Source organism: Sturnus vulgaris, chromosome 12 (genome assembly GCF_052056855.1).
Source record: "Sturnus vulgaris isolate bStuVul1 chromosome 12, bStuVul1.hap1, whole genome shotgun sequence".
NCBI classification, from domain to species: Eukaryota; Metazoa; Chordata; class Aves; order Passeriformes; family Sturnidae; genus Sturnus; species Sturnus vulgaris.
Genome location: NC_142254.1, coordinates 6,329,979 through 6,349,798, shown reverse-complemented (window position 1 = coordinate 6,349,798; position 19,820 = coordinate 6,329,979). Strand labels below are relative to the sequence as shown.

Sequence of the window (19,820 nt, the reverse complement as noted above, 5' to 3'; positions counted from 1 at the left end):
ATCTGGAATCCAATGCTAAAGGATTTACTTTAAGCCACAGAATGCTTAGCTATTAGATGACCTATAAACATTTTTGTTTCATGAGTGAATGTTTAATCTAGCACAATACTGTTCCAAAGGAAACCATTAATAGCAACATTTTGTAGCAGTTGTGTGCATGTCCCCACTGGACCTCTAAATGAAGTCTGCATAAGGACTGTAAAGGTAGTAACCCTGCAGCTACAGCTATAATTATCAGGATTTAATGGTGTTTATGAATGACTTGCTATGAGTCAAAGGATAATAATACGTCTTATTAAAAATTTATTCCAAGTTATTTTTGTAAAACTTTACTCATTTACGTGTCACCAATGATTGTTCTTTTAAATGAAAAAAAAACAATAAAGAACGTTTAGACTTCAAGAGAAATCGTAGCACAGGGTCATTATATAATGACTCAGTATAAACAAACAAACAAACAACATGTAATCTTTGTAATATAGCCATTAAAATATTAGTCCAAAAGTGAATTTAAAAAAGTAAAATAAGCAAGCCTAAAATATATATATATCTAAAAAAAAAGACTTTTTGTGTCATATGAAAATAATGCTAAAATCCAGTTCTGATTCACTAAGATAAATGACCATAGATCTTTTTTAGCAGCTAATGACTAAACATGATCCAAATGGAACTGCAGCCAGATGGCACATGGGATTCATGGAACATAGCTATCAGATCAACCACAAACCTGAATGAGCTAATGTAGTTCAAGATGCATTAACTAATGATTCCCAGGAAGTAAACATTGCAAAAGAAAGAAATCCAAAGAATTTTTTAGTTTTTTGACAAACTTAAAACACTCATATTGTTATTGAAGAAAAGGAACTTCCTTATTCTAGGCCACAGAAAAGGGAGAGAGAGAATCAAAATCCTTTTCCAAATTTTTTTTTAGCTAGTTAGTGGTTTAGATGCAACAGAGCCCATTTAATGTGGTATTTCTGTACTCTTTTCACTCCAAATTTTCGTTCCCAGCAGAATATTTAGACATTATCTAAATTTTAACAACCATAAGTAAGGATTTTTTCTTCCATAAAAGTCAACATGTTGCATTATTTTAGCCCAGGGGTAAGTGCTATTTAAAGGCTAGAAAACAACGATCAGGACTTCTTCACTCTGTACATATCTACCATTAATATAATGTCCAAGGAATATAAAACTCACAGGAAAATGAAATATATTGATTATTCAAAAATATTCACAAATATCTTTGAGCTGTCATCTCTTTAAGAGCAACTTCCTAGAGAGCTGCTAATGAAACTCTGAGCCTTAGTCAATACAGTGAGTTGGGAGGTCTGGTGTGTTTTCCTCTAATTGTCCATCTTAGCCCACCAATTCAATGCAACACATAAAGGATTCTGCCTGTCTTAATATTTTGGATTTCACACTGGAACAAAGAGGTTTAAGAAGCAGCATTGCTTTAATAGGGACTGGTGAGGACACACCAGAAAATGATTAAGGGACATGGGGAAAGAGGCAGCAGGTGCAGTGAAAGGAGAAGCAGTAAAAGGCAGAAGCAGTGAACTGTTACCCAATAGATGCCAGTAAAAGTACGAACACTCATTTTTGCTTGTCGAATATTTAAGTGCTTATGATTAAAACATGCTTTTAAAAACAGTGTTATGAGAAAGAAAATCTGAAAAAAAGACAAGAATATACTCCAATCAAAAACAGTCTCAGCATAAATGAATAACTGGAGACTTTTAAACTCGTCACTCAGTTCTGATCCTTAGCTAACCCTCAAAGACATGTTGTTGTAAAGGTTAATTAATTAAAGTGCACAGAAATGATTATTTGAGAGCTGCTAGGTAAGTGCAAAGTACTGTTACTATAGGTTAATATTTTGCTCTTAGGGCACAGCCATGCTTGACACCAATGTACATTACATTCTGAGACAAACAGTTTCAAAGCTCAGGGCCTTAGCCCACTTCTGCTGAAGTAAATGGGAATTGTTCTGTGGGTGTCCAAGACCTTTGGATCTAGCTCTGAGGATACATCTGTGTGCTATAAAGCCATCTCCTAGCTCCATTAGCATGTGCCTCTGGCTCAAGACAGCTAATCTGTTTTGCTTCTCAGGCTAGCTAATTAGATCAGCAGATAGAGCATAAAGCCTTTGAATCTTCAGAGAAATGCCACTGCTCCGGGTAGGAGTAAGCACAGGGAAACACAGGGAATTTGTATAAATAACTGAGTTCAAAAGAGGTAAGTACCCACTGATTCCCATGGACATCATGGAAATACACAGATGCTCAACATCCTTGGCCACAGATCATCATTATATGTGCTTTGTCTGGACAGAAGAAATTTGAGCCATTTCTCCCAGGTGACACTTAGATATCAGTAGGTCCATCATGTTACAATCAGACTTTTGTTCACAGAGCTTCAACAGTTTGCTAAGAGCAACATAAGAGTGTCTGCCCTCCACAGAAACACCTTGACCCCTGCACACTCACCCGGGGTGAGATATGATGCATAACCAAGCAGATATCCAGCCATCCTTTCTTCCTCTCTGCCACCCAACAACAGCTGCAATTAGTAGAAACAATTAGACTAATTTCCTCCCTATGTGGAACAGGATAGTCTATGGCTTTCTATTTGAAGCCTATTAGACTCTAGAACTCCCTCCCTGTAATTCAAAATATCCCACATTTAGGGCCTCATCCATTTGATGAGGGAGTATGAGATGTGAATGGATGAAAAGCAATAGTAAGTTCCTTTGGAACTCAGTTCAGTTCTGTTAAGGTTAAATCTAATTTAATTGACCATATAATTAAAAAAGTTATGATTTAAGAGCCTTGGACAGGCACCTTTATCATTTTATACTTGAGCAAATAAATAAGCTCAGAGCTGAATTTGAAGTTAGATCTTAAAATTTAGGATTGCTTGGACTTAACTATTTCACACATCACAAAAACTTATTTGTAGAGCTTAACTGGTACAACAAATTTTTTCTCATAACTGCTGTAATAACAACTGTGCACAAAATAAAACCTCGAGTGGAATGCCTGAACAATAAAAATGTGGGTCCCTTTTCCTGTGACAGGGATTGTTTCACCTGGTGCAGGACACAGCAAGTTTATCTACTGAATAAGATCCAGAGTTTCCCAAAGCCTGGGGTCCTGATGTTCTCCATCCATTTCCTCTTTAAATCCTGCAAACGTGCAGCGTTGACATTCTGATAAAAAGGAACAGAAGGGAATTATCAATAGGAATGTCTATTTAAGGAATATTTGAAATAATTATAAATATTTTATTTGTCCTTTTCAATCAATTAAGAAAAAAACGTGAGGAGCTGCCTGATCTTCAGCTGAGCTGAAGATTCCTCAGGTACTGTCTTCCAAGGAAAGTCAGTCTGGTCCAGATGAAAACGTAGAGGAAATGTCAACAGTCTTTTCCCAGCTATTGTGTAGAACCACCTTATCAATTAATAAGAATTAAAAGATTGATTTGGGACAGACATAAAACCATTATTTTCCAACAAACAAGGATACAGGTGATATACTGGTAAAAAAAATGAAATGTAGACAACTTCCTTTAAAATTACATCGCATACTATTTTTAAATAAACTTGCATACAAAACATTCTCCCAGGCATTAAAATAGAAATTTGCTGATAATAATGCAATTATTGAAAAACTTATTTACGTTGAAATTTTCAGATTTTTATTTTATTTTAGGCCAATAGTTGTTTAAAATAAAACAATTTCCCTGTAATAGAGAGAAAAGAAAATACAAAATATTGCAATATATTAGCAACTTACATTTAATAATTGATTCATTACTTAATAATACTTGAAGTATACATTAAATTTAAATTATATCTTATATCTGTCAGAAAAGAAAGACTACCTAGATGCTTTATGGGCACAAAGTCTCCAGGGAGTGTCACAAATTCACTTGATGTCCGTAAGTAATTAATTTTCCATTTGGATCTCTGATTTAGCTGAAGGATGTGTAAAAGCACATGCAGACAAGCAGTCAGGAATGGAGAGGTCTCTACTGACTGAGCACCTTCTCACTCATTGTGTATTCTAAAAAATGTAGTGAGATGTGCTGTGCTGAAGAAATAGGCACATGGTGCTGGTGTTTCCTACAGTCATGTTCAAAAACTAGACACAGGAAGTCTTTATGTTTCAGAAAAATCTTTCTTACTTTCTTCGTCTATGAGCACTGCCAGTTCAGCCACACAGATCTGATATTTAAATTTTTTTTTTAAGGATGAGCATCCCCAAGTATTTTGGTACAGGCCTGTGTTCCTGGGAAGCAGACATTTGAATTGTGTTCCCACTTTTTTTTGTTTTTACGGTGTCAATACTTAGAACCATGGTACCAGGGCCAGTTGGTTAATTTCTTATATCAATTATTCTTGTGATCTTATTTCCAACATGTTTTTGTGAATTTTCATAAAATTGTCCTTGCTTTCCTCTCCCTAAAATTTCCCGAAAGCATCTTCACTGCAGTTTGAATGCACACAATTATTATTCAATTTATGATTTTCAAATTATGAATGAAAATTATATTTGAAAACAAAAATATTTTCTATCTTAAAATTAATGTTTCTCCTATTTTAGCATTTCACAGATTAACATTTTACAACACATTTTTCATCTTGTTTTTGATTGAGTCCCTTTTCAAGTTTTTAATTTCAGCTGTTCATTTGTTCTGCATTTCCCTTTGTATCCAATTGCCATATAATTCCATTTCTAACATGCAATTCCCTATGCATTCTTTCCTAGATGGGTACATATTGTCTCTGGTTCAATGGAGTCACTTGAAGTCCCACTTGAATCCAGCCTCCTTTCACTCTGAGTGTTTGTCTGTTAAAAGCTCTGCCTGAAGCAACACCCAGAAGACCAAATCTTTGGTGAAAGGGAGAAAACAGCAGTAATTATTCGAGAAGATCCCTCCAGCCTTACAGAGTCAGGCACTCCTTTTTCTTTATCATTTACACCTGTGCTAGCTGATGGCTTTACTGTGTTTCCAGCAATTACCCGTTTGGTTCTCAGGAAGCCTTCTCTCCCCTGCTCCTCGTGATGCAAATAAAGGACATTGCATTGTAGATGTTGATTCAGGTAGAGATGAAAATCTGTCCTTGAGCTGCACGTGGGAGCTCTGTTGCTCCCCCAGTGCTGGCAGCCAGGTCACAGGAGCAGCAGCGCTCTGGGAGCTGCAGAGATCCTGGAAGGGAGAGGTGATTGTGCCTTCTCCAGAGCTTGTGAAGCAGAGAAACCCTCACACAAGTTTTTCAGTGCAGCTCCTAAGATGTTACACGAGGATACACAGATCTGGATTAAACCCTGGGCACAAAGCACAGGGTTCGGAGGGCTGGAGTTGATGAAACCATGAAAAGGAGAGGTTTATGTTATGTTTCATCCACCTCCTCCTGCTCATCTTGAGCCTTGACACAAGCAGGTGCAGACGAGACATCTTGAGCCTTCTCAACCTGTCCTTGGTAATTTCAGCTCTGGAAAGTGTTCATTTGTTACGTGCTGCTTATCAGGAACTAGGCAGCACAACAAAGCCCATATCCAAGCCCGATGAAGACAGAGAAATTCTCCTGAGCTCCAAGTGCTCCACTGGTGTCAGTAACTAAAGCCTTTTTTTTTCCCTAGAGCGAACTAAGCAATTTGCTGGGTTTAGATCCACTTCACACCCATAGACAGGCAGGTGCCATGAACCTCTTACCTGTTTGACTGAGCCATCTCTCTGTGGAAAGAGAGCAATCTCTGTCCCTCTTATCTATGTATTAGTTCTAGTCTGTGTAGTGCTGGATAGTGAAAAACTGTTCTGTCCTACACTGTAAGGTTTTGCTTTAAGGTCATCCCTGTCTCTCTGATTCAGAGCTTGCTTTGAAGCAGGTTTGATTTGAAGATGTTCACCTTGTGTTTTATTACACTAAATTTTCTCCTATTTTGGCAGCCCTGTGTTGAAAGAATAAAAAATTTAAAGAATAGCTGTGCATTAATTTGAGACGTATCAAAATTGAAAAGGCAACAGAATTTTGGTTTTGTCAGTCTTCTTTTTATAGGAGCTCTACATGCTCTCTGACTTTGTCCAATGTGGCATTACCTTGTCTATTAAGTAGGGAAAATTATATTTTCTTCCTTGATAAACTGATCTACAGTATATGGATTGATAGGGTACATAAGTTATGCATTTTTAATAATGAGGGGATAGACCTGTACACATTTCAAGCTTCTTAAGAATTAATGTATCTGTAATAACATAAACTGTTATGGCCTAAAGATAAAAGCAGTTATGGATGTTTTTAATGTATTATTTTTGAAGTTCAATCCAAAGTGTCACAAGGCATTACTTGTTTCCTGTTTGCAATTAAGGAAAATATTAGAAAATTTAAGAAAAATAAAAAACAAATAAACTCGCACCCCGTTTTGAAGGAAAAAAAAATCTTAATGCATGATTTTCTTGCAATGCAGATTATGGGTCAACTCATAGTTAATATTATTTATGTGAAGGTAAATGTCCTCTGCTCTACAGAAAGAATAAAGGCTCTATTCATGAAAATCTTAGAGTGAGATTGTATCTGAACAACAAAGATATTTTTAAAGCAATAAAATATTAAACAGATGCCAGTGTTTTCTTAGATACATAAATGGCCTGATATGGAAGACAGTCAGGTAATAGCTTTGAGCTGTGAATGTTTGCAACAAAATGTGTAGTCATATAAATCTCACTTGGATTGCATTGCACTAGGAAATCTAAATGCAGAACAGGCCTGCTGAAAGAGCTGTTAAAGTTCACAAATCTTTTCAAAAACCCAAGGTTGAGTTGATGTAGGTTGATTTATTAATTTGATTTCAAAATCTGGAAAATTCTGATTTTTGAAAGGTTTATGATTTAAAGAAGCACATAAATTAATGTCACAAATATTCAAAAATTGTTTTTTTAAACCAATTTAGATCCCGAACTCATGTCAAAGTGTTGCAAGTTCTTTTTAAGGAAATCTGATAATATAAAACTAACACGTTTTGCCTATTTCTGGAGTCATTTCTGTGGCCAAATTGTTTCTAGTTATTAAATATATCAAATACATACAGAAAGTGAGAACTGCAGAAACCCATGGGCCAAAACTCAAGATGCCTATAACCTGAATTTGTGTATTAACACATCACAGTTCCTTTGCCTCTGATGACAGGAAGAAATTTTTCACTGTGAGGGTGGTGAGACAATGGACAGTTTGCCCAGGAGGTTGTGGGTGCTCCAAGCCTGGCAGTGCTCCATGCCAGCTTGGAGAAGGCCTTTGAGCAACCTGGTCTGCTGGGAGGTGTCCCTGCCCATGGCAGGAGGGTTGGGATTAGATGATTTTTAAGGTCTATTCCAAGCCCTTACCATTCTATGATTCCATGGTTTTTCATCTCCTGGTCAGCAGGCATGTGTTGGAAATAACACGGCTGCCCTGCCAGCATCCAAATGACTCCAGGATGCAGCAAATTCACTCAGGATCTCAGAGCAGGCTGATCTTCTTACTCCATGCCTCAGTGGGCCAAGGCAGCCACCAGGAAAAACAAAATGGGATCAAAGAGAAAGAAAACAAAAGGCTGTTCAGTGCAGCCCATTCACCTGCAAAATGCCAAGTTTCCAACACTTGGCCACCATCAGCTGCAGCACTTCAGGGTGCTACACACTTATGGATCTGCTTCAGGATACAGCATGGAATCACAGAACACCCTGAGTGAGAAAGGACCCACAGGGCTCATCCAGTGCAGCCCCTGTCCCTGCAGCCCCCCAGCAATCCCCCTGTGCATCCCTGGTGTCCCAACGCCCCTGGAGCTGCGGCAGCCTCGGGGCTGGGACCATTCCTGGGGAGCCTGGGCAGTGCCAGCACCCTCTGGGGGAAGAGCCTTTCCTGAAATCCATCTTAAACCTCCCTGACACAACTTCAGGCCATTCCCCCAGGTCCTGGTCACCAATTTTTTCTGAGTGTCATGACCTTTTTTTCCCTGAGTGGGCCCTAAAATAGCTTTTCTCAGAATGTTTCTTGTCTGTTTCAAAGTGATTTGGTTCCTTTCTTTTTGAAAGCTTCACTAATAACCCCCTGAAGATTTCCTCATCTAATTTGTGAATGGAGTAATATGGGATCTCTGTTGATAGAGATTTCTGAAAAAGGGTCTGCTTATGACTCCTTATCAAGTATGTAGCAGAAATTATTTTAGAGGATCATTTAATTCTGCACTTAGGTGTTTCTCATTATCATGTTCTCTAGCACATGGTTTAGTAGCAATTCTACTGTTCCAGAGCTTTTGTCATTAACAGTATCCCACCTCCAGCAACCTCTGCTAGTCAATAATAACAGCTTGTTTAAAAATAGCAGCATCAACTTGTTTGCACTGTTATTATCTGTGCATGGCTTATTTCCCCACAAGACTCTGGGATGGTGGATAACCTGCTCTCTGGGTCTTCTTGCACTTCCTTTTTCAAAGCATGTTTTTAGATCAGGACAGAAGACAGACATATTTTTAGCAAATACCAGTAATATAATTGTGATGCTGTTACAGTCCCCAAAAGTAAAATACTGCAGTTAGAAGGAGCTCTGTATTCATTAGTCAATAAAGTATTACCACACAATTTATTGAATTGTAACCCTATTTTTCCTTGATGAAGATGTTGTGCAGCTTTCACCTTCATATAAATCTCAGTGATTCATTTAGCATTCAGAGCTGGAATAAGAATAAGAAATCCAGGCCAAATTCCAATCCAGCCTTCCAGCATCATGTCCTCTCTTCTCACTTCAGACTCACACTCAGACATTCAATTGTATTATAACATAGTTAAAAAACCAGATATTGATATGAAGGGTGGATTTTGTAGGGCTCTATCTTCCCTACATGCCACTAATTCATTGTCTTTATCCTACAATCTGACAACTACTCCATTCAGGTAGATGCTCTTGTTTGTGAGTACAGAAGGTGATTCAAAAGGCATTGCTGCACAGCATAAAGACAATTTATTATGCCAACGTACTGTATCTTCCTCTGTAGATTAACATAAATAATTATTGTAATACTGCACTGCACTGGAATATGCTTAAAGCTAATTGAATACGAAATGAATATACTTTTTATATTTCCTCATGAATTACAGTTAAGCCTTCTATTTTGTGACAGAAACCTAGAATTAAAGCAGAAGAAACAATTAATGTTATAATTATGTGTTTCTAAACTTATATTCAAAAGCATTGGCAAATTATTGTCAGAATATTTGCATACAAGCTGAACAATTAAGTTGTCAGCTGATTCTATTTCTTCTTATTTTTCTTGTTTAACTGGTTAATTTTTTAAATCTATTTTGTTATCAGAGCCAGTCAGAACTTTCAACACTACTTCATTGCTTAATTTAAAATAGCATCGGTGGAGATACATTAGCAAAAGGAAGAAGAGAAATACATTGATATTTTTAGTATATTTCTCTTACTTTCTGAGTACCTGACAGTTCTAGAAAGTGAATTAATAGCATACATGGCAAAAGAATGGTAGACCTACTGTCAACTGAGAGCTGCAGTAAAACCTTGATTCAGTTATGCTGGAGGTGGGACTTTCATCACACTGTTATGCTGTATTTTTTCCCTAACACAGAAAACTAATAACTCTTAATTGATTAGAAATATTAAAAGTTTTCCTTTTTTAAATATGAAGAAACACTTGAAGCAAAAGAGTAAATAGTTTGATTTTCATAAATAGAGGGTGAATTTCTCAGTGTTAGGAAAAATTAATAGTACAGCTCCTTTCACAAGAAGAACCCTCTGAAAACAATATCCCAATTTCCTGCAGACACTGTCCAATTGAGATATGTCACACATGAAAATTCAAGCCCATTTCTTGTATAATTTTACTTCTGCTTTGGCCATGACATTAGCAGATTTTATGTCTGCAAGAGGAAAGAAATAATCATAATTTAATATGTGGAATCCACTGACAAACACATTTTTCTTTATTTGTTTTTTTCTTTCCTTTTATTTTTTAACCTTGAGTTAAGCAATCAGATCTCTGAAAAAGCTATATTTAGATTTTTTTTTAATTGACCCATTATTTTGCTTGCTTTCACTGCCAGAACCCCCTACTGCAAACAAGGATAAGGATGCTACCTGGACTTCATTTGATGAATAGTTTTAATTAAAATATTCTGTACCATAAGTATTTTAATGTTACAGACAAACCAAAGGTATGCAGTAATAAATTAAATTATACATTTAAATTAATCTATAAATATGCTATAAAATTGACAGGATATTTTTAAGATAGAGAATGAGACATGGATTGCTAATTATGACAATTAAATATCATGAGTAAAAATAAATTACAATCAATATCCTAGAACCATTTTGTAAAAAGAAAAAAGGGAGGAAATATAATATCATTTAGATGTCTATAAAGGTGAAAAATTATTAACAAGTTAGAGTCCTGATTTTCCTATTGTAATAAAATGATAAGCAGTAGAACATTATACTTTTCATCACTGCTAGCCATAAATACTGTGCATATACTGTACTGGCACAATCCATTATGGGATTCTTCTATTTGGGTCTATTATGTTCAGGATAATAACATGTTTAATTTTTATTAATAAAATTTCCAGGGTTTCTGCTCACTCTTAGTCTGATCTGGAAGCCTGTGAACCTATTGGAAGATTTTTCTTTGCATTTAATGAATTTTGGATCAGTCCCTACTTAAAAAACAAACAAACAAAAAGAACAAAACCAAAAAGAATCCCAAAAATAAAAAAACAAAAACAAAAAACCCCCACCAAACAACAACAACAACAACAAAAAAACAACAAAAAACCCCAAAACAAAACAAAAAAAATAAAACAAAAACTCATAGAAAATTAATCAAACAGCAACAAATAAATGCAAGTTGCAGCAGTGCAGTAGATGTGCACACACAATGAAGGCCTCAGCACCATTGGCTCTTTTTCTGTTTGAAGAACCACCCAGGGTTCCTTCCTATTAGCAGATATCTGGACCAAGCATTAGCTCACATGCCACAGGACACCCACCTGAATTTTTTTTCATAATTATTTCCTCACAGCAGAGGAACATTAAGGCCAGCCAAAAGACACAGCGCTGCTTTGTCTGCAGTGCTGTGTTAGGGGTAGTAAATGTGTAAATTGGGTGGAAACCCATTAAATTACTGTCTCAAAATTGTCTGTTTTAATAGTATTAATGTCCCAGCCATGACATGAATTTACAGTCCATCTTCTTCGTGACCATTTATCAAAATGGTAAAGGCAAAAAAAAAAAGTGAAGATAGGACTTTTTTTTCAACCTGGAGATTTGGGCTAATAGTCATTATTATATTCATATTAAAATCCTGCTCCATGTCTTTCAATCATACATTTTTCTTCTAATTAAGGCATATTCACTTTTTTGCTAATTAGGTATTCTTTGTTGCACAATGTTTGCTCTAATCTTTTGGAATCTCTCTCAATATCTAGTCATTGCCTTCATTACTGGCTCCCCTAGAATCCAACCAAAGCATGTTATTTTTTCTGCTAATTATATCCTCATTTACAGATTGTTGCCTCCTCTGATTGGCTCTTTAAACCAGTTGCTATGACTTCATTAGCAATGTCTTCTGACCCTGTTATTTCTTGTGACAGGATTTGCTCCACTTGTCCTGTAGCACTGTATCCCAGGGTCACTCCTCTCCTGGGTTGGAATAGTGTCAAACACGAAAGGTTTAGGGCAGAGAAAATCACTGCTGAAGTTGCTAATTACCACATGCAGCAACGGTACAAATTAATGCTTCTAGCAGTTTGGGGGGGGAAAAAAAAAAAGAAAAAAAAAGAGTGTTTTAAAGGTGTCATTAACAGGTTAGTTTCATTCATATATGTGCTTGACAAAAAAAAAAGTCATCATAGTGTGTTTTTGCTTTTACAATCTCTCCATCAAATAAGTGTTTTTAAATCATGTGGGATTTCTTACAATGCTATATGGCAATAAAATTACTGAATAAAGCATTCTTGAGCTCGATGATTTTAGAAGGCAAGTGTTTCTAAACAGATTTTCCTACTGTAACTTGAATTTCAGAATCTTGTCGTACATTAGGATTTGATTTCTAACCTGTCCTATAGAAATAGTGGTCTCCCTTAAAACAAGGATTACATTTCCAGGCATTTAAGAAAAATAAGTAATTATACAAGGACAACATATTAAGAGAAAATTAAAATATATGGAACCTCAGCGAAGTTCTAATACAATGCTTATATTAAGCTGGAGAATGGCATGAGATTACAATTTTCATGGGGTACAAACTGCATATTGTGCTAATTGTGTTCCCCACTTTTAGTCTCTTGCAAATCTGAATAATCCATTACCAGAACCAGAGATTCAAGCACATAGCAGAGTTTAATACAAGTTAGTTAATATGAAAAACGCTGTATCTAGTTGTTTGCAAAATTACTTTTGTTGATTAAAAGGCTCTTCAGAACTTCCGGCTTGTGAAAGGGTTTTAAATTGTCTAATGCTGATTGTGATTGCTATGCAGAAAAAAGGCAATGCGAAGCAAACCATTATATCACTGAATCTTTGTTAAGCAGGCCTTGAAAGTGCTTGACAGCATAATTAATCTTGTGATATGAACAAAGAAACCAACTCAATAGTATTGAAGATGCTTATTAAAAATACTAAATACCTTTTTCCACTTAAAAACCTTTTGAAATACTGTGGAAAGTGCCATTACCTTTTTTGTTTTTGCACTACTTTAGTCTAAAATTGATACAAGGGACACATAGCATGAGAAAAAGAATAAACTGGATGACAATAAAAATTAGTTTGAAAAAAAATGCTCCCTGATTTGGGGTGTCAGCTAAGCAACCTCCAAGCATTACAAAAGACCCCTGCATACACACAGAGAGTGTCCACTGCTGTTAGCTTCAGAAGTTATTTAAAATAATCACTGGTTGTCAGTCATATTACACTTTCAAAGTAAATCTTATTAAAATCATTTATATTTAAATGGATGACATCAATTTTAATTGTTGCTTCTGCCTTACGTGGTCACTGTATTTCATGATGCCATACCAGAACAAATCACACACAGAAGATTCTCTGATTCAGTGGGATATGTTTGTGGTGTAAGTTAATCCCAAATATACTGAGGGGAGCAATACAAAGATATGGAGAGCATGCTGTGTCACGGGCTGGAAGAAAATTTATCCACAGCTTGTAACGTGCATGCTTGCAGCATGCAGAAACAGAGGGAACCAGGCTTTGCAGAGGGAAGCTGCTGACTTTCAGCTGAACGTACAGTCTGTTTTGAAAATTCATTTTAAAAATTACAATCGTAGAAACTAATGTTTAGAAAAAACATCACTTTTGATGTCCTTCAATTTATTAAGAACCTGATGCTGCAGCCAATGTTAACATTATCTCTTTAAGACAAATTTATCTGTTTAATTCTGGAAAGCGTAATTATGCAACTAGGACTTGATCCTGCAAGACAAACAGAACAAGGGAAAAAAAATAAGAAAAGCAGCCACTGTGGCAGATATATCCCAGCAATCCTGATCTTTTTTAAGACAGAAGGTTGGTCAGAGTGAGTTAAATGACTCGTCCCACAGGCTGGCTCACTGGAGGTTGTTCCTCACATATACCAGGAGCCAGCCAAGGAGTCATTCTGGGAGGATCACAGTTTTCTGGGAGATGGCATCTCTGATTTTGGTCTCCATGGCTTCTTGATGCCATAAAATATGCTATTCTTGTTTTCTAATAAGGTCAACTGCTCTGCATATCCAGATAAAGAACTGCAGAATGGAGCAGGAAGAATACAATGAAATAACCAAAGCAGCAGCTCTGAACTTCCTTTCGAGTATATATTTTTAAGCACTGTACATTGACTATGCCTACTTGTTACCCTGCCAATCTAAATTTTCTTTCCTGATTCCTGACCATGGAAGGTGCTTTCTCTGAGCAGCAGAGTTCATTGTGTTATGAAAAGAACCATACTGCACAGTTCTGTCTCATGGAAAAGCCTCCACACATAGACAAACACTCAGCATTGACTATTTTAGACTGTGTGATCTCTGGAGAGAACACTGCCTTATTTACATTGAAATTATATGTAGCAGAGTGCAGCCCTGTTTCTGGTCCAGGGCTGCAGACATTATTTTAAATACATTTACCTGCCTCAGCAGTGAGAAATCAGCAAAGCTTGGTGCATCAAGCCCATGAGCAGGAGCCTTCTTTTAACTTCCCTGATGTCGCAGTCCTCCATGAAAATGCCAAACCTATTGATTAAAATACAGGTTGAATTTGAAGGTAAATACACCTTAGTTTGTCCTACCTTCAAATTTTACAGTACTCTCCAAAGACATTAAAAGCTGTGTTTCATTTTAATAACAGTGAATCATCTCTGAGGTTGATTGTCCTTGCTCAGGCAAGGCTTCCTGTGGCATATGGCAATCTTGCCTGAGCACAGACAGTGTGGGAGGCTCTGATGGCAGTCGTTACTGCAATTAGCAAACTACACAACCATATTCATGTTTTACTTTATAGTTCCGATTCTAAACACTGGACCTTTTCTGGAATCCTCTATGTACAGAACTCCCATTAATTAAAATCAAACAGCAAGAAATATATTAAAAAAAAATCAATGGTAGAATATGACTCATGTTATTTAATTAATGGGTAATTCCTCGCGTCAATATGCTGAGAAAGCTTGAACTTAACCTTTAGGATTAAAAAATTCACCATGTGAGAAAATTTGCTTTTTCCTAATCACATTTCTCCTTAACAGATTTTAAAAACACACGTAAAATCTGTTGGTCAAAGTGCTTAAGTACATACAATCCCTAAGATTGTAAGTAAACTCCTATTGCTATCCATATCAACTTAGGTAATAGCAGGAACAAAAAACACCTACAGGTGCACACTTACTGGAATACACAGAATGCTGCAGAGCCTTCAAATGATCACATCAGCTCACCAGCTATACCTTTCTCCTCTTTCTGTCTTTCCTCAGCCTTTCTCTTCAAAATTACCACACAGGTGTCATTTGTTGAGCTATGTTAAGTCTAGAAGCACATGGAGACAAAGTCTGTATTTCATAATAACTCAGCAATATGGATTTTGGCCTTAAGGGTACATTCATTCAAACAAGAGAATAGCAGTAAGAAAGCCCATGAGCAAAATCTTAGAACCTCACAAAAGGAGATGTTCATTCAGGAGTGAACATTTTATTTCAAGTTTAATAAATTTCATTTTCAAAGAATTGCCAACTCACACAAATTTGTCACTAATCATCAAATGGAAGATCCTTTCTTTCCTGCTCACAATGCTAGGTGTAGACACTCCATTCCTCACTATCAGTTTAAATGCTTTACTTTCAGCTACTGCAGTTTTTCCTCAATTTAGATAGTTACTTCCTCCCCGTTCTTCCTGGAAGCTGTAAAAGGTCTTGCATGTACATTGTCATAACTTGCTGAAGGAAAAAAATCCCTCTGCAGTGCATATTTCTTATCCACAGAGGTCTGAAACATCACCAGTGGTGGAAGGATCATTAGGAGGCCTCAAGACAGTCTAGAAATCCTTACATGCCCTCTGAAGGTCTCTGCTTGGGGAGCCCAACATCCAGAATCACCCTAGACTCACAAAATAATCAGGCTTGATCCATAACATTTCCTGGTGATAACCCCCTTCCCCCAGTAGCATTCTCTTTTACTTTAAGAAATATTCAAAAGAAGGCAAGATGTGGATCTGGTTTTTGGACCTTGTATAGTGACCTAAGACACCAAAACAGGAATTCTAACAACTTACTCAGAGGGAACAAGGGGGACCTTTTGAAGCTCAGGGAGTTGTGTTTTCTTCCTTTGGCACCCAGACATGCAGATTCACTGGGAGGGAATGGTCAGATAACTGAAACTATGAACAGCAACCTGACACCACACTGGATCCACTAGACCCTTTCTAACCTGTTTTATTCTCCTTTTTCTCTGTTGCCAGGACTGGAGAATCATGGCAGAAAAATTGCCCTGTTGTGAATAGCAAGTATCTCTGGTGACAAAGAGGAGCTGCTGGATGCTAGGCCTGGAAAAGGTGCCACAGATAACAGATGGGGGTCAGAAGGCTTTTTCTTTTCTTTCTTTCTTCATTTTTCCTTGAATCTTGTAGGGAACGATACAGTCTATATTATTTTGTAGCTTTTAGCACTGCATTTACCGACCCAGAGGTAGAATTCTTTATCCAGGTATGAACAAGGATTCCCAATCTTATGTCCATATTTCTTTCCACAGATACAGGCTGATGCTATGGGAGTGGCCTCTGTTCCTCAGGTACTTTGAAGCAAAACATGACCAGAACAGTCTGTGTTTACATTCCTTTTCTTGAAGTATTTTGCACCAAATGATAGCTGTAAGAGGGTCAATGGATGTATTAAATCTGAACAAACCTGAAGCATTCCAGATGCCCCCACCCCAGTCAGGGGGGCTGTGGCTATGACAAGTCTTGTGCCCAGCCTGAACTGGCTGCTATAACAAAGGAGCTGTGTGAAAATAGTACCTAGGAGTGAATTTTCACTGCTGTATGCTGACTCCAGTAAACTGGGATCTGTTATGTATTCTGAATACATCTTGATTAATATGTGCTGGCTTGTATGTAAATGTTTCCTGTTGTTTGTTGTGTTTTTTGGTTTTTAATTCTCCTAATGGACCAGGCTGCCCTAGGAATGTCATTATATGCAGGACTACATGATCATCAGAGTGCTCTCATTGCAAGGCAATGCAGCTTGTTTATACTTGACAATAAGAAGTTTGTACATTTAGGCCAAGAATTTCTGTGGTTTAGAGCACCTTTCTCAAACTCCTTAGCTCCAACATTCCCTTCTTTTCTGAAAGCCGAAGAGCAAGGCCACCCAACAATTCCCTGCTCCTGGCAAGAGGGACATTAAAACATCTCAGTCCTAGACAAGAGTATTTCATAAAAGAAACACTTTTCAGTCACAACCCTCTCACACAGTGGAAATGAGGACAGGCAGTATCAGAGGATTCACAAGATGAGAAAAGGATGAAGAGATTCAGTAAATCTTCCTCTGGCCAAGCCCTAACATTTGTAAAGTATGCAGAGAAATAGTGTACCTCATCTTATCCTTCATAGTCACCCTTCTTGGACCAAAAGCTGCAGCTGTAGCACAGTAAACACAGGAAGTTTGGATCAGATCAGCCAGGGAGAAGACAAATTCCTGTTGTATGACTGCATCTCGCAATGGGAGCACTTTTTCACCAATGCCATAGTCCAACCTGTATGACCAGAGCAGTGCCTATTAGAGTACTGCTGGCAGGAAACTGTTCTGAGGAAGAATGACAGCAAAGATGGGGAGAGATTATTTTTAAATAATTAAATGCAGAGGAACGAAAAAGCTAAGAAAAAAGCAATTTTTGTTGTTAAAACAACAAAAGAGGTTTAGGATCACTGAGCTGGAGGATTAGGAGGATCAGGAATCCAAATCTGGGATGGGACCTTCTGAACACAAAAAGTGTTGGAAATGGTACATAGGATAAAAAAGACCATTAAGAATAGAAACATAAACATAGCTGGAAAATGGTAGTGTGTTGTACGAGGTAAAGTGAGAAGGAAGAAAGAAGCAATTCTGAAGATGAAAACTGAATCAAATTATAGCCTATGTTAACTGCCCAACCTTCCCTTTCTCCCTAATCACTTTTGGATTCATTGCCCTATGTGACACAGCATAATTAGAGGTAATTATAGCAATACAGATTTCATGAAAATTAGCTGTATGAAGAAAGACCTCTATAGCATCTCTACTACGTGTAGAAAAGGCAGACACAATACTTTCTTCCATTTAGCAGAAGTCAGCTGGCCAGTCAGCTCCCATCTACTCCCAGACCCTGCCCAGCCATGGTGTGGTGAACAGAAAAGATAAAGATGTTATGTCTGAGAGGTCAGGCTTAGTTTGTTCTCTTGTTCATGAAAACATCGTGATATCCTGTTTAAATCTGAAGACTTTTAAGTGAATTATGATTTGAGAGCTTTACTTCACATGCAAACAATAATGAGAGCTCATTTGTTTGCCACTAGAATTCTAATTATTCTAATGATCTGCTTTTTAGTTTACTATTGTAGACTAGAGATTATGAAAGGGAACTTACTCTTGATTAAGATGAGAATGAGAGAACATAGTCTCAATGATTTATGTGCTTGCTAAGTTTGACAGAGTACAAATGTACTGGCTTCCATGAAATTTCAGTGTAACAGTTTTAGAATTCAAGATAATAGTGTGAATTCTCACTTAGAAATTATTAATACTTCAATTAATTAAAAAACCTGAAAAAAGTAAAATTCCTCTACATTCTTAGCTTTCTCCCCATGCAATAAAAAAAAGTATCAGCAGCATCTAAAAATTACTCATGAACTCAAATCTAACAAATCCTGAAGTAGCAGTCTTACATAAGAACAAGTTGAGCTTTTAAAAAGCCCATGATTAACAGCACAAAAACATGTGCAAAGAAAGGAGACACTTTTTTTTCTACTCAAAATATAGCATATGCCATTTCTAGTGACAATGTTTGCATGTTATCAGAAGTCAAAGCAATTAAGAAATTTTTCAAGATCACTGCTATGTACAGAATTAAATTTACATTGGAATGTATTTAAGACACCATTTCTAACAATATCTTGCATTTTTCACAGAAAGATCAGCTGGCACATTTTGTCTACACCCAGAAAATCATAGGTCAAGTAGGATCTGAACTCAAGTTGGGAAATTCTCAAGTACTGTCTTTTGATATTTGATCAAGTCAGTAAAGAAGACAGACAACCTTCCAGGGCAGAAAGAAACACAGATTTAATTCTGTGATTCTTGCCATTCACATACATAGGTAAGAGCTGTTCATCATGGTTCAGATGTAAAAGAGGAAATTAAGGACAAAAATATTTGGTACATCCATAATGCAAACTCAGACATCATATAGTTTTGCTGGACAGCTCAGGTTTCAGTCATTTAAATTAGTGAAGCTGATTATACATTGATTATAAATTTAGAAGTTAGCTATCCAAATTTATAGATATTTTAAAAGGAAGGGCTCATCAAAAATCAGTATTCCAACACAGAGGCCCCCTGCTTGTAGCTCTGGCTGGTTGGTGAGCAGTTCAAGAGAAAACAAGGAGTTTACACCAGAGCTACCCATAGATCTCAGTTGTTTACAGAAGAGATGATCTTCCCAGGTAACTGCCTGCACTCTCTATTTGAAATACATCTCCACTGGTAGAGCAACAGATTGAGTTTGATGGATATTCTTGTTGCATTCTGAGGTGTGAAGAAAAGGCCTGAACTGTGCATATGCTATAGAAGACAGTTTTCGCTATTACTTCTGGTGGCTCATTGTAGCTGTTACTGCTTTGTTCACAACCTTTGCTCTCCGTGATGTCTCTTGAAAATACAGCATTTATTTCACTGGTTGCCTTCAATTAAAGTGGCATTTCTGCTCTGAAGAAAAATCTGCAAAATGCCATTTGACTCAGGGGTTTTTTTGTGACTCCCAAATGAATGTGTTCATTTCATGTATGTAAATGTGAATGCCAGCAACACAGGCACAACCTGATAGTTGAGCTGGTTCTTTTCTTCATCCTGTCTCTGTGATTGTGCCCTTAACTAATTCCTGGGCTGCCTCAATGTAATTGCTTGTACACAGATGTGCAGAAGGTGCAAAGAATGGATATAATCCATCTTGCCCTACCTTAGCAGTTTTGTATCTGCACTTAAACAGGAATATACACAATTTAAAAATAAAAAGTTTGTCAGGTATTTTTTGTT

At 37.0% G+C, this 19,820-nt stretch overlaps 1 long non-coding RNA gene across 1 annotated transcript; it reads right to left on the bottom strand.

Moving 5' to 3' along the window:
• Positions 1-2,393: 2,393 nt before the first annotated feature.
• On the bottom strand, positions 2,394-7,572 carry LOC148222347 (uncharacterized). Its single transcript, XR_015806166.1, has 3 exons — positions 7,387-7,572; positions 3,121-3,211; positions 2,394-2,562 (listed from the first exon to the last, which is right to left on the bottom strand). It is a non-coding gene; the product is annotated as an uncharacterized LOC148222347 (long non-coding RNA).
• Between the last annotated feature and the right edge of the window lie 12,248 nt (positions 7,573-19,820).